Source organism: Palaemon carinicauda, chromosome 2 (assembly GCF_036898095.1).
Source record: "Palaemon carinicauda isolate YSFRI2023 chromosome 2, ASM3689809v2, whole genome shotgun sequence".
Lineage (NCBI taxonomy): Eukaryota > Metazoa > Arthropoda > Malacostraca > Decapoda > Palaemonidae > Palaemon > Palaemon carinicauda.
The window spans coordinates 27348087-27360586 of record NC_090726.1 but is presented as its reverse complement, the minus strand read 5'-3'; the positions used below and the strand labels follow the sequence as shown (position 1 = coordinate 27360586).

Here is a 12500-nt window from a genome sequence, read left to right as displayed (position 1 = left end):
ATGTACATCAGTCTTTCTGTGTTAAAAGTACTTGAATTAGTTACATCCTTTTCTTCAGTTATAATGATTATGATTGACAGCATCAACCGAAGATTGTCATATGAGAGAAAAGCGTTTAAAATAGACGTATTGTTTTAATATTACAAAATCCCAAATTATGCCAATGGGAGTGCGAGCGTAATACATGGGCTTATGTAGAAATATTTACTGACTAATGCTGAAATATATCTAATGTATTATAGATAATTAACGTACCAGAGGGTGACTTTACATCTTATCTGTTTGATACAGTTAGTTGTCAAGCTATACCAAGCATTTGTAGGCACCTACTCTACATATTGTATTGAATATTATGAACTTGCTCATGCAGAAATATTTTATATTATCTAGATCCGAGATTTCCACCTGGATAGCCACTTGGTGAAATGGCTCCTTATTGTGGAAGATGAAACTGAAAAAACGTAGTTACTTCCTGGCTTGATGGTATCTTGAATGAAGGTACCCAAGTAACTATTATTTCCAAAAATCCTGAAGTCCATTTCGATGTGTTTACTTCCCACGTCACCCTTCATGGTGCCACAGGGTAAGTGATATTTTTTTTTCTTTTATTTGGTCTTGATTACAATGTGAGAGTTCAAGACATAAAGAGTTCTCCTTCTTTCCCAATTGAGCTGTGCCTGTTCTTAATCCTGTTACTTATACTGCTGTTGATTCTAAGTTTTGTGGTGATGAAACTATTGTTTGTGGTCTTGTTGATAGTGCTAAATGTTTCCAAAGCTGTTTCCATCTTAATATTTTCATCATTTTAATAAAAGAATGAAGTTTTCTAAACTACCAACGCTAATTCTCTTGAAATAATTTATGGAAATGTATGTGTTTAACCATAGGTCATCATGATAAACAGTCAACCATTGAAGCGTTCAATCATTGACTCTAACTAGGTCAGATTTGTCCAGATTATGAGACAGTGGGCATGGTCGGAGATTATGAGTGATTGTCTGGGTATTTTCTCCACATTTGCAGAACTGGTCAGTTTTAAGGCTCCATTAAATCCGATTGTCCCCTGTTCTGGTCATTCAAGCTCTAGCTCTGTTGAGGGCACACCAATCACGTCTCGGAAGTAGTGCCCCATTAGCAATTTCTTCACTGAGGTACTGCACTGCGTTGTTGGGGTGTAGTCCCCTATTAAAGTTCCTCCATTGATATATTCTATCATTCCGTGGTGGTATTTGGGCTGGAAGTCCCTCCACAGTGGCAAAACTCTTCCTTGACATAAGTCTACTTAGAACTGGCAGGGGAGGATGTAGTGGGTGTCTTTAGTCCAAGATTTTTTTTTCAATTTAAATTTTGTTTTTAAATGCCTCCTGACTTATTGAGGGGCAATACCAGCAATCTTGTTGAGGATATTGGTGGGAGTGGGACAAAGTGATCTTGTGATGATTCTGGATGTCTCGTTGATCATAGGATTTATTTTCTTAGCATGCAATGATGTGTTCTACACTGGTGAACAGTACTCAGCTGGTGCATAGCGCAGGGCTAAGGCAGTTGTTTTTAGCGTGTGAGCATTAGCTCCCCACTTGGTTACTGCTACATTATTATTATTTTTTTTTTCTTTTTTTAGCAGGGAATTATGACAACCAACCTTCCATTATAGTTTTTGCAGATGGGCAAAAAAATTACAGTTCTTTCCATTGTTACCCATCGGTACACTGGAAACTGGTGATGTTTCGGCTCTTCCCCACGCCAGAGGATTTTGAGTTCGCGATTGGTTTCTGTTTCTCAGGTGAAATGCACATACATGAGTATTAAGTGGGTTTGGATTCAAGGACCACTCGTCATAGTACTGCCCCATTTGTTTTAAGGAAGTAGATAGTCTTTTTTTAAGTTTTGGAAAGGTGGTGGCTTGCGTTGTCAGACAAAGATCGTCTGTATAGAGGAATCTGTAGAAATTTGATGTGGCAGGGTTGATCATTAGTATTTATATTGAATAGCAGTGGCACAAGGACTGAGACATGAGGGCCATTCTTTTGTGCTTACCATAAGTTTTCAGTGCCATTCATCTCTACATGAAATTTGCGGTTTTATTTGAGGCTTCGTATTATATCCATTATAATCTTGTTTTGAATAGTTTTAGAGGTAGGCCTCTGTGAATCACAGTGTCCTATGTAGCTTTTAACTCTATGAACACTCCTCCGGTGATTTGTCTCTGTTCAAACCTGTCATCTATATACTGGGTTAGGTTGAGTACCTAACCACAGCAAGAGCAAACTGGTCTGGGGTGAGGAGGTTGTCTACTGAATTTGAAATTCTTTTTAGCATTAATCTCTCTTAAAGTTTATAGAGTACATAATAATGACATAGGTCTTTAGCTCATTTGGTTTGCTGGATCTTTGTTCGGTTTCAGGAGGGCACCTACTTTAGTTTGTTTTAACTCATGGGTGATTTCTTTGTTTTCATACATGAATTAATGAGAGTCATTATCCATTGTTGTGCCTTTGGCCTGAGGTGTTTAAGGAACTCATTCAAAATCCCATTTATTCCAGCTGCCTTGTATGACTCTATCAATTCGACTCCGTGTGTTGTCTCTTCCTTTGGCGCCATTCTTTGTTTTTTGGTCGGTCATATATCATCAGTTGATGTGCACTCTCATTGGGGTTTACATCTGCTACTCGTTGTGGTGGTCTCTTCTTGAAATTGAGTTTTCTGGCAGTTAACCATGCTTCTTACTATTGTGAGTCATGTCCAGGTTTTTAAGAGGTCATGCCATTGTTGCTGACTCTCTTAGCTCAGTATTTTTAGAACATTTACCTCCATTTCAATAGTGTCTAAGCTGAATATGTCTTCATTGTATGAGGAGATGTAATTCTTATACAGTTCTTTAATTTGGTCAATCATTTCAGGAATATACTTCTTTCTGCAGCCTCTATTTATACTCTGTTCAGCTGATTTCAATGATTGTTTGACAAATTCCTCATAATGACTTGGTTGAGGTGGTATGATGTCAATTTACTGTTCAATCATTTCAGTAAAGGCTTAAAGGCTGTCCATATTGCTTTCCTCAAGTTGAATCTTGGAAGATATTTTGATTGCCTGGATCTTATTACTTGGTCGAATTCAATTTGTACTGGGCAGTACTGGGACCTTGGTATATGTACTAGAACTGATCATGTAGAGAGAATGAAACCTGTGGAATTGATGAATATAAGGTCTGAGTATGTTTCCCTCCTCAATCTTCCGTTGGTGAATGTTGGGGGAATAGTATGACCCTCCAACCTTCTCCAGAGCTCATGAAATTACCTTTTCTCCATTTGCATCCTCGTATCCATATCCCCAATTCATACTGTGGCTCTTAAAATACTCAATCATCAGATTCATTTTCCCTTGAAAGTCTTAGGTAGAGGGACATTCAAATGGTTCATTGGGAGGTTTGTATATAGATATGACGTTCAAGTCTTCTGTCGTCACCTTGAGGATATCAGGGGGACCATTTTCAATTTTAGCAGTTCTCATTACTAGGGACTTGTCTTTCATAAATAAAGCACTTCCATGTGTATGGCCAGCAACATCAATAGATAGGTGCATTACCGTAAAAGTGGGATGTTCGGCGAGTTCCTTCTAAGTACAGGACATCCGGCTGCAACTCAGCCAGAATCTTTGCTTTGTTGCCGGGAAAGTCTCCGATTATGTGGCTGATTATCTTTATATTGTCAGCAGGCCAAAGGTTTATTATTTTACCTCCTACTATCTTGCAATGGTTTTGTCTGTATTGGTGTGTAGTGTTAGGACTGGTCTCCTTACGGATTAACAAGGTTATGACGTGAACGATCCGAGCTTGAATCAGGACTTCTCAATAATGAGGCTCAATACTACACAGTATTCTAGAAGTTTTATTCCAGCCATGACCAAGATGTAGAATGATCGTCCTAATCGCGTAGTTGAATCAGTAGAGCATCAAAAGTTGAAACTTGCAGCAAATGTTTTATACTCCAAAAATTATAATAATGCATCCCAATAGGACAAAATGTTCTTCCTTCGAACTAATTGTCGGAAAATCCATATTAAACCATCAATCAATGTACTCATAGCTATGGTAACGATTTATGCTATCATGTTTCGTGTTATGAAAGAATAAAGCATTAATGTTATTGCTCTATCTTCATGTGCATTTAAAACCGGCAATCCACCATTTAATACGTATTTTACTTCTAAGGTTTTCATACCGTGGACTATGGGACAGAAGTTCAGGTAGCCTCCTCCCTCTACTGACCAGTGATGACCTTCATCTTTACCTCAACATGAAAGGACGAATGCTGACCGTGACAGCTTTGAATGTGTGGCCATTCTTTGCCTTTGGGAAGCAGTACCCAGACGGGAGCTACGAACCTAAAGAGGGCATTGACGTTAGGATAATAGACACCTTGAGTTATGTTTTGAATTTTACGTAAGTAGTTATTATAATTTTTTATTTATAATTTCTGTCGATGCTACTATTATCGTAAATTTTATTACTATTAATCTTGTTATTATTGTTGTTGCTATTGCTGTTAAAAATATATGCTATATTGAGAGAAACCCATCAAGAAAGGAACAGTAACCTATAATTTACTCATTTCTAGAATTATATGTATATTTCGCTTCCAACTGATAAGAAATTGACGAAAATATTTCTCGTTAAAAATGTCTTGCAAAGCTACAGATTCTGACTATTCATTTCAGACTTTTTTCATAATTAATATACATTAAAAAAAACTGGGAAATAAGATTCGGAATAATAGTATTCTTATATTTAACTGTAAAACCTTTAAAATCGTTAATGTTAGGAAAGTGAAGCTAATTGAGATTTTTAGTTATTGGGCGTAAATTAATTCATTTGTGTTCTCTAAGACTCTTTGATTAAATTATTACTTTATGTCGCATTTTACACACACACACACACATACACACACATATATATATATATATATATATATATGTATATGTATATATATATATATATATATATATATATATATATATATATATATATATATATATATATATATATATATAAAACGGATTTTGAGCGAAGCGAAAAATCTATTTTTGGGTGAGATGGCCATGTCGTCCTGATGGAAGTTCCTTAAAGTAGCTTCCTAAGGGATATATGTACTACAGTGATATTCCCAGAGAATTTTACCTTTAGGTATCCAGAATTCTAAATCCTGGCGCGAATATCCTTAAAATTTCTCCAAAGGATATTGCATAATATCACCGGACGCATTCTTGACACGCCTTCATAGTAATCTGCACCCCAAACAGTGTTTTGGCTTCAAGGAGGATGTGACAAAAGGGAGCCGGCCAAAGGCTCTCCACGCTCTCGTAATACTATTGGGAATACAACAGCGCCATTCCCACGACGGCGGACATTCCTTGTAGCATTGAGCGAGGTGTTACAGATACAGTACCACGGGAGGGATACTGTGAAGATCTTTTCTTTTAGAAGAGATGGGTGGGTCCATCAGGACGACATGGCCATCTCACCCAAAAATAGATTTTTCGCTTCGCTCAAAATCCGTTTTTTGAGCTCAAGCCATGTCGTTGTGATGGAAGCATACTAGAGCATTAGTGTATCTGTGGATTTTTAATCAGTGCCTTAACCTTATAGCAACCTTTTCTATGGTCATGGGGACCAAATGAGACAAGGGACGTTACCGTTATTCGTCACCATCACTAATCATAACCAATGTTAGTGCTTCCTGCCTCCTACAGGGAAGAGTCATTCTAGACAGTAGAAAAGTGATCTTGTGGTTAACATACATAGTATGAACAAACATAAGTACACACTGAATATACAAATAGTCTCATAGTTGTATATTTGCTAAAATAACACCCGTGTCTCTTATATCTATTATTTGATGCATACAAATATATGAAGGATACTTACTTTGGTAAGTTGAAGAACTCTGACATGAATACATACGATTGTCTGGCGAAGGTGGACGCAGTAAATTTTAATAGACATTTATTACTAATAAATGACTAAAAGATGTTCAGTTAAGCGAATGTATTATGACAATGGGATTATACCTGTAACAAGTACAGAGACTATATTTCCTTCTTGAAGGAAGAAATGATGAGTGCCACTCTCAGACTGAAGAAAATTATAAAATAAATTCTCTTCATAATTTCTGTACTGGTTACTTCTATCTGCACTGTGTACTTCATACACCGGCACTAGTGTTATCTGTATAATTCCACACCTGCGATTTTGAACAGAGCCAGTGTTATCATGGTAACACTTAATTAAAAGAAGTCACACCTAAGAAGGGTGACCTCTTCTCCCTTTAATTGACAGTCCTAGGCAATTAGTTGTTCATCGTAGAATTAGACGGCAAGTTAAATATTCTACCTGGCGTCACCACATATTGCTTCAGAACATGGATTTGTCTAGCATAGTGTATGTAGAACACTCTGGATGATTCTCATGCGTTACATGTGCAAGGACATGTGAGTTCCCAAACCAAAAACTGTTTACTACAGTAATTAGGGGCAGGTTTTAATACACTACCTGCCGCCACTACGAAGTGTTTCCGTTCATGCACTTGTTTTGCATAGTGTTTGTGAAACACTCTGGATGATTTCCATCCAGTGTATGAACGAAGGTGCTCAAAGTCCATATACTGAAAGAAGTTCAGTGATGAAGCAATATTTCTTGGATCATGACCTGCGGGAGTACTGTCCGGATCCGCTCTACGAATAAAGTAGGTGAGCTTCAGCCTTAGTTGTTTTATGGATAAATTTGATCCAAAAGTTTCGCCTTTAAAGAGCTGTTCTCCCCTGAAGTCTGAATTTCTACGAAGATAGACCTTTAGACACTCTACAGGACATAGAGAGACATCTTCCTTCAGAGGGCAGATTCTCCAGGGACCCCACCTTTTGGTGGGTAGCTCGTTTTTAGCGAGAAAGGATGGATCAGGAAATATATTCAGTTCTCCCACTTCCGTGAACTGAATGTGACCCTCATCTCTGGATAGGGCCACTATTTCACTAACTCTAGCCCCAGAGGTGATAGCGAACAGAAAAATAACCTTTTGGGTTAGATCCTTAAGAGAACAATCTTCATTGTTCACAGATGAGGCATAATGTAAGACCTTGTCCAAAGACCAAGAGATGGGCTTTGGTGGTACCGCAGGCTTAAGCCTAGCACATGCCTTTGGAATCTTATTAAAGATTTCATTCGCCAGATCCACTTGAAAGGCATATAGGAGAGGCCTAGTCAAGGCTGACTTGCACGTATTTATCGTATTGGCCGCCAGACCTTGGCTATGAAGGTGGACAAAGAAGGACAGACAGAAGTTTATTGAAATCTCTTTCGGTCCTTTTGCTTTGACAACGCAACCCACTTTTTCCAGGAAGACTCATATTGTCTTCTAGTTGACTTGGCCTTGTATTCATCTAAGAATTCTATACTGCCTTTTGAGATCCCAAACCTTTTTCTAACCACTAGAGCGAGAAAATCATGAAATGAAGGGTTTGGGTTCTCTGTGATAAAACGAAGGCAGTTAATTTCTGAATCTTCGGAAATATACCTAGGATCAGAGCTAGGACCAGCCTCATTTAGTCTATCAGCCCCACTATAGGATCCTCGTATGGGGCTATATAGTGAGGTAGTTTCTTGAAGATGCTCGTGATGAAGAGGTCGAATTGCAGTTCGGGACTTATTCCCATCTTGGAGGGAATATGTCTGCGCCCATGGACCATTCCAACTCTATCGGTTTGTATCGAAATAGAGTATCCACCGTCACATCGGTGATCAGTTGTAAATGAACTGCTGGTAGGTGGCATCCCTTTAAGAGAGGGATGAGTAACTTCACCTAGACTGAATGAGACGTTCGAATGTGACGTCATATTATCGTTTCGGTGTCCCAGATCAGTCGTAGGGAGCCTGATCTGTGTGGAGGTGGTTTCCCCACCCATGAAAGGACCAGCAGAGTCTTGGGACTTTCGTGCTCTAATTTCTGTTAGAGAAACGATTAAAGAGGGACCAATCTCAGTCTGTTTTGATCTCTTCAAGCGTTTGATGCGTGTTTTCTCCAAGCTCTTAACGCATCTTTCCGGTGTGCCCTTAGCACCAGGTCTGTCACTATAGCGAACTGGGGAAAGTTTAGCGCTTCTTCCTGTTGTCGTTTTGGTATTCTGACTGAGTACCTGAGTCTCTTGATAGACCTCACGAGCTCCTTTTATATTTCCAAAGGAGAGGAGAGTTGATGTGACTGAGGACTTCGATGGTTTTTTAAACATTGAAACCCCTGAGGTGGAGGAAGTCGAGACTTCTAGAAGCCTATCTTGTATCTGTGATGTCCAAAGAACCGGGTCATCTCTTTGAATGCACATTGGTCGGACACTTCGGGTGCTGCCCACTCTAGCCTCCTGATCAGGTATATTAATACCTGAACTATTTCTAGGCTTGACTTTGACGTGACTAAGTTCGTCAATCCTTTGAAGATACTTAGGACTGTAGCACCGTGGTCACTGGAATATTGGGATGTTGTTGAGCAGCCCGCATATTTCCAGCATTTTCGATCTTCTTTTTAGGTTGGGGACCCACAACCACAGAAGATTTTCTCTTTGAAGGAATGCCCCATTTTTAGAGAAGACTTATGTTCTCTATGGTGGCGTTCTTAATTACTTCCTTAATGACCTCGTGCGGGAAGAGATCTTCACCCCAGATGTTGGAAGATATTAGCTTCCTTGTTTCGTGTTTCACTGTTGCATCAGCGAACACAAACTCTCTACATGCTCTCCTGGCCTTCATAAAGGCGTATAGGTCCTTCACCAAGATAGCCATATGCATTTTGGCTATGACCATGAGCATTTCTGGGGTACTTTCGTAGGTTGAACACAACTTGTAGTTTTGTAGAGAAAGGGATGTTACAAGTCTCTCCTTTGACTCACGTTCATTACACAAGAGCAACTCAGACAATTTAGGGAGACATACCTTGAATTGCCGACTTGCGATGTCCTTGTCTAACTTTCCTACTGAAAATGTCAAATGGACTTCCTTTCAATCCTTTTCCTGTCCGGGAAAAGCTGGTGACAAAGGCTTGCACTCATCGAGTGTGGGACATGGCGTACCCGCCTCTACCACTTTGGCAACAGAAGTAAATGCCTTCCCCATGAAAGGGAATGAGAGTGAAGTAGGAGCAAGAAAGGAAGGGTGTCTGTTATTCAGTGAGAATACCTTCTACTCTGAATAACCCGCCTTTCTCAGACTACCTGAAAGGATAGTCTGTGCCTTATCATGGTCGAGAATCAAGACCTCCTTTGGTTCCGCTCCTTTTCTTGACTTTGGTTCGTACTTCAGTCAAACCCAACAATTAGGGAAAGCATCAAAGCTTGGCCAAAATTGAATTTTGTCTAAAGGAACAGCATTTATTTTCTCTGAGATGTAGAGATTGCCATTTGAAATCGGCATCTGCTCCGCAAACCTCCAGGGATTGGTTATGGAGCATGTTGGTAGGTCTTTATTCAAGGGTCGTTTGACTGACCCCTGGTAAGCGACAAGAGAAGCTTTACGAGGCTCTATCTTACGTTTTACTTCCTGTTTTTCGTTTTGTTTACGAAAGCTCTCTATTTGATTCTTCATCTGGATACATAATTGGACCACATTATCCAATAGAGGGGTAGAAGACGAAGATGTCGACATCGATGGCTCTATAGCTGGCATAGGCGGAGGAAATTCCGACACAACAATTTCCTCTTCTACCCTGGGGCACTTCTTGCCCTTAATCCCAAAGGTTTTCTGGCCGTCAGGGGATGTAGTTGGCTCCTGAGGCACTACTGTTTCCTCACTTGCTTCCGGAAATAGTAGCTTACGCATCCTATCATTAGGCATGAAAGGTCCCGGAGAGATCTTTTGAAAGCCTCTCACCCAGTTGCGTAATTTATATTGAGCTGTATCTCTAATCTCCGTAGACTTGGGATTTTCAAAACCTTCGGACATTAAAGTCCGACATATATTGCAAACCTGTGGGTTCCAATAATGTAGGGATCCAGAAATGATATTGCAGGGGGCATGAAACCTGCAAGTATTATGACCGTAGAAATACTTACTCTTGGCCTTGCAGAGGACTGCAGCACAAGGTATCTGGTGTTCCTCCTGTAAAGAAAGGAAAACCAAATGAGTATACAATGGATTATCTCCTTGACAATCAACATGCAAATGTCCTTTACAATAGAGTAGCTTAGGATAGTAAGCTATAAAGGGATAGTAGGAGATACATACTTGTGTACCCCTGTGAGCAAATGCTGTTGCCTCCCCTCAGTATTAACTACATGGAGATTTCTCTATAGAGTAACTCCAAGTGAAAGGACTCTTACCCCTAGGGGTAGAGAAGTATCAAATCACTGTCCCAAAATAATGTTAATACTGTGGGGTAGGGATGACTGATTCTCGATCAGAATATTGAAGAAAACATATTCATTCAATATATGAACGGTACCAGCAGAATGCTCGTACAAGGGTACCCAAGGTATGTCAGAAAATACTACTATATCATGGTACTGTAGTTTTCTAATTGCAGTAAGTCTATATTGCTATTTACTGTCTACTGTACATCATGTATTGTAGTCTAGTCATTATGCTGCCTCATAGTAGCATATGACAGTATGGTCCATTTAGCATGAAGCCAGCTGGACTAGGAAAATAAAGACATATATTTGTATATCCCACTCAGCCTATTTGCTGTAGTCTTCCTACTATATTAAAATATAGTTTCCTGATCAAGGAGACTCAAGGAAAAAGGCTGCACCCTTTAAGGGTTAGGAGTGTATTACTCCTGCCTTGAAGTGTTTAATATTGCAGTGTAATCCTAATACTGATTTCTAGTCAGGATATTGAAGAAATCATATTCATTCAATATAGGATTGGGCTCAGCAAATGCCTGTGTTGGATATCCAAAATATATTGGAAATAACTACTAGTATAAACTATATAGTAGTTTTCTATCTACAGTATATTCTATAATGCATATATACTGGTTTCCTGTATAAAATATACAGTAGTTCCTCCAGCATGTAGCTGGCATAGCTAGGTCTTGCCGGCATACCCGGCATGCTAGCTAGAGAGAGAGAGATAGCATGGAAAAAAGGCTACTCCTTACTGTGAATGTATACAGTAATTAAGGATGTAAAAGTCTAATTTGACTGCCTTTTCCCAGAGAGAAGGTTCTAATAGAAGGGGAGAGTGTACCATTCAGGCTTCCATGCAGTTACAGTACTATTGCCGACAAGGTACCGCCGATACACTGCCGGCCGGCAAGTCCAGCAGTACCAGTGCAGTCGGTGTGCTGCCAACTGAGTCAGCACTATCTGTGCCGGCCTGGCCGGCAGTACCCCAGCAACAGGACCTGTAGCAGCAGTCCTAGGGAGGACTGAAGAACCTTGGGAACAGAAGGGACATCCCTCTCACGGCCATCATGGTCGCCGGCACTTGCCGGCTAGGCCGGCAATTGCCGACAGATGATGTGGTTGGCGGCAGTATGCTCTGCCGTCAGCCAAAGACATGGCTCGAGAGGGAGTCTGGCTGGCTCCGGCAACCTACCAGCAAAGGAAGGTTGCAAGATGCCAGCCTAAAGAAAGATAATGGCTAAGCCATCAAAAGAGGACAGTGGGCTAGGGAACAGGGTCCTGTAACGAGTGTGAAGGGAACTGGAAAAAATTGTCAATCCTACTACCTGTAAAAGAAACTCTGTTTCGGTATCGGCAGAATCCCAGGGAACAGGAGAGACTCAGTTCTCCATCCCAGAGATTGCCGACACAGTTAAGGGGATGGCGGCACTTAACAAAGAAGAAACAGAGTTCCAGTGCCACGTATCCTAGGCTAAAGAAAATTACTCTTCAGCCCAGAGTACTGTGGAATAGGACTAGGCTTTTAGTCGCAAGGAGAAGATGGTATCCTACCATAACTTCAAGTGCGGCTAATGAGGGCTAGCCTCCATTACTGGCCACCTGACCGGCAGGGGAATGATGGTATCCTACAACCCATTCGTCCTGCCGGCAGGTCGCTGAAATAAGACTAAATACTCTGAGATTCTGACTAAATCCCAAAACCCAATGGTATACCACAACCAAAGGTTAAGGGAAGAGGCAGGACAAACCCTAAGTTAGCCATGTCTGAATAAAATTCAAGGCACAGCTATTAGGGTTGTAGCCTGAGGCTACACTCAGAGGGAAAGAGATTACCCTTTAAGTCTCCGAAGAGACGTGTAATGTTTCATAACTTTATAGGAGGTATCAGTCTCCACTGAATGAAAACAAAACACAAGGGTAACCGGGGAAAGTCAAACGTATAGTAAAACGTCTAGGTAAGGTTATCTAGGCTATATGAGATCTCGGTTACCTAAATCACCGAAACTCTAACTATACGATCGACAGAGAAAAGGGAAACAGAAATTATGCACATTATCAAAACTTTACAAAAGCAATTGCCTAAATAGCTAAATAATTAAAATAATTAAATA

General features: G+C 40.2%; 1 pseudogene; it reads left to right on the top strand.

The window, feature by feature from the left end:
• The window catches only part of LOC137615677 (glutamate receptor ionotropic, delta-2-like), a 40694-nt pseudogene that overhangs the window by 3259 nt on the left and 24935 nt on the right, over window positions 1-12500 (top strand).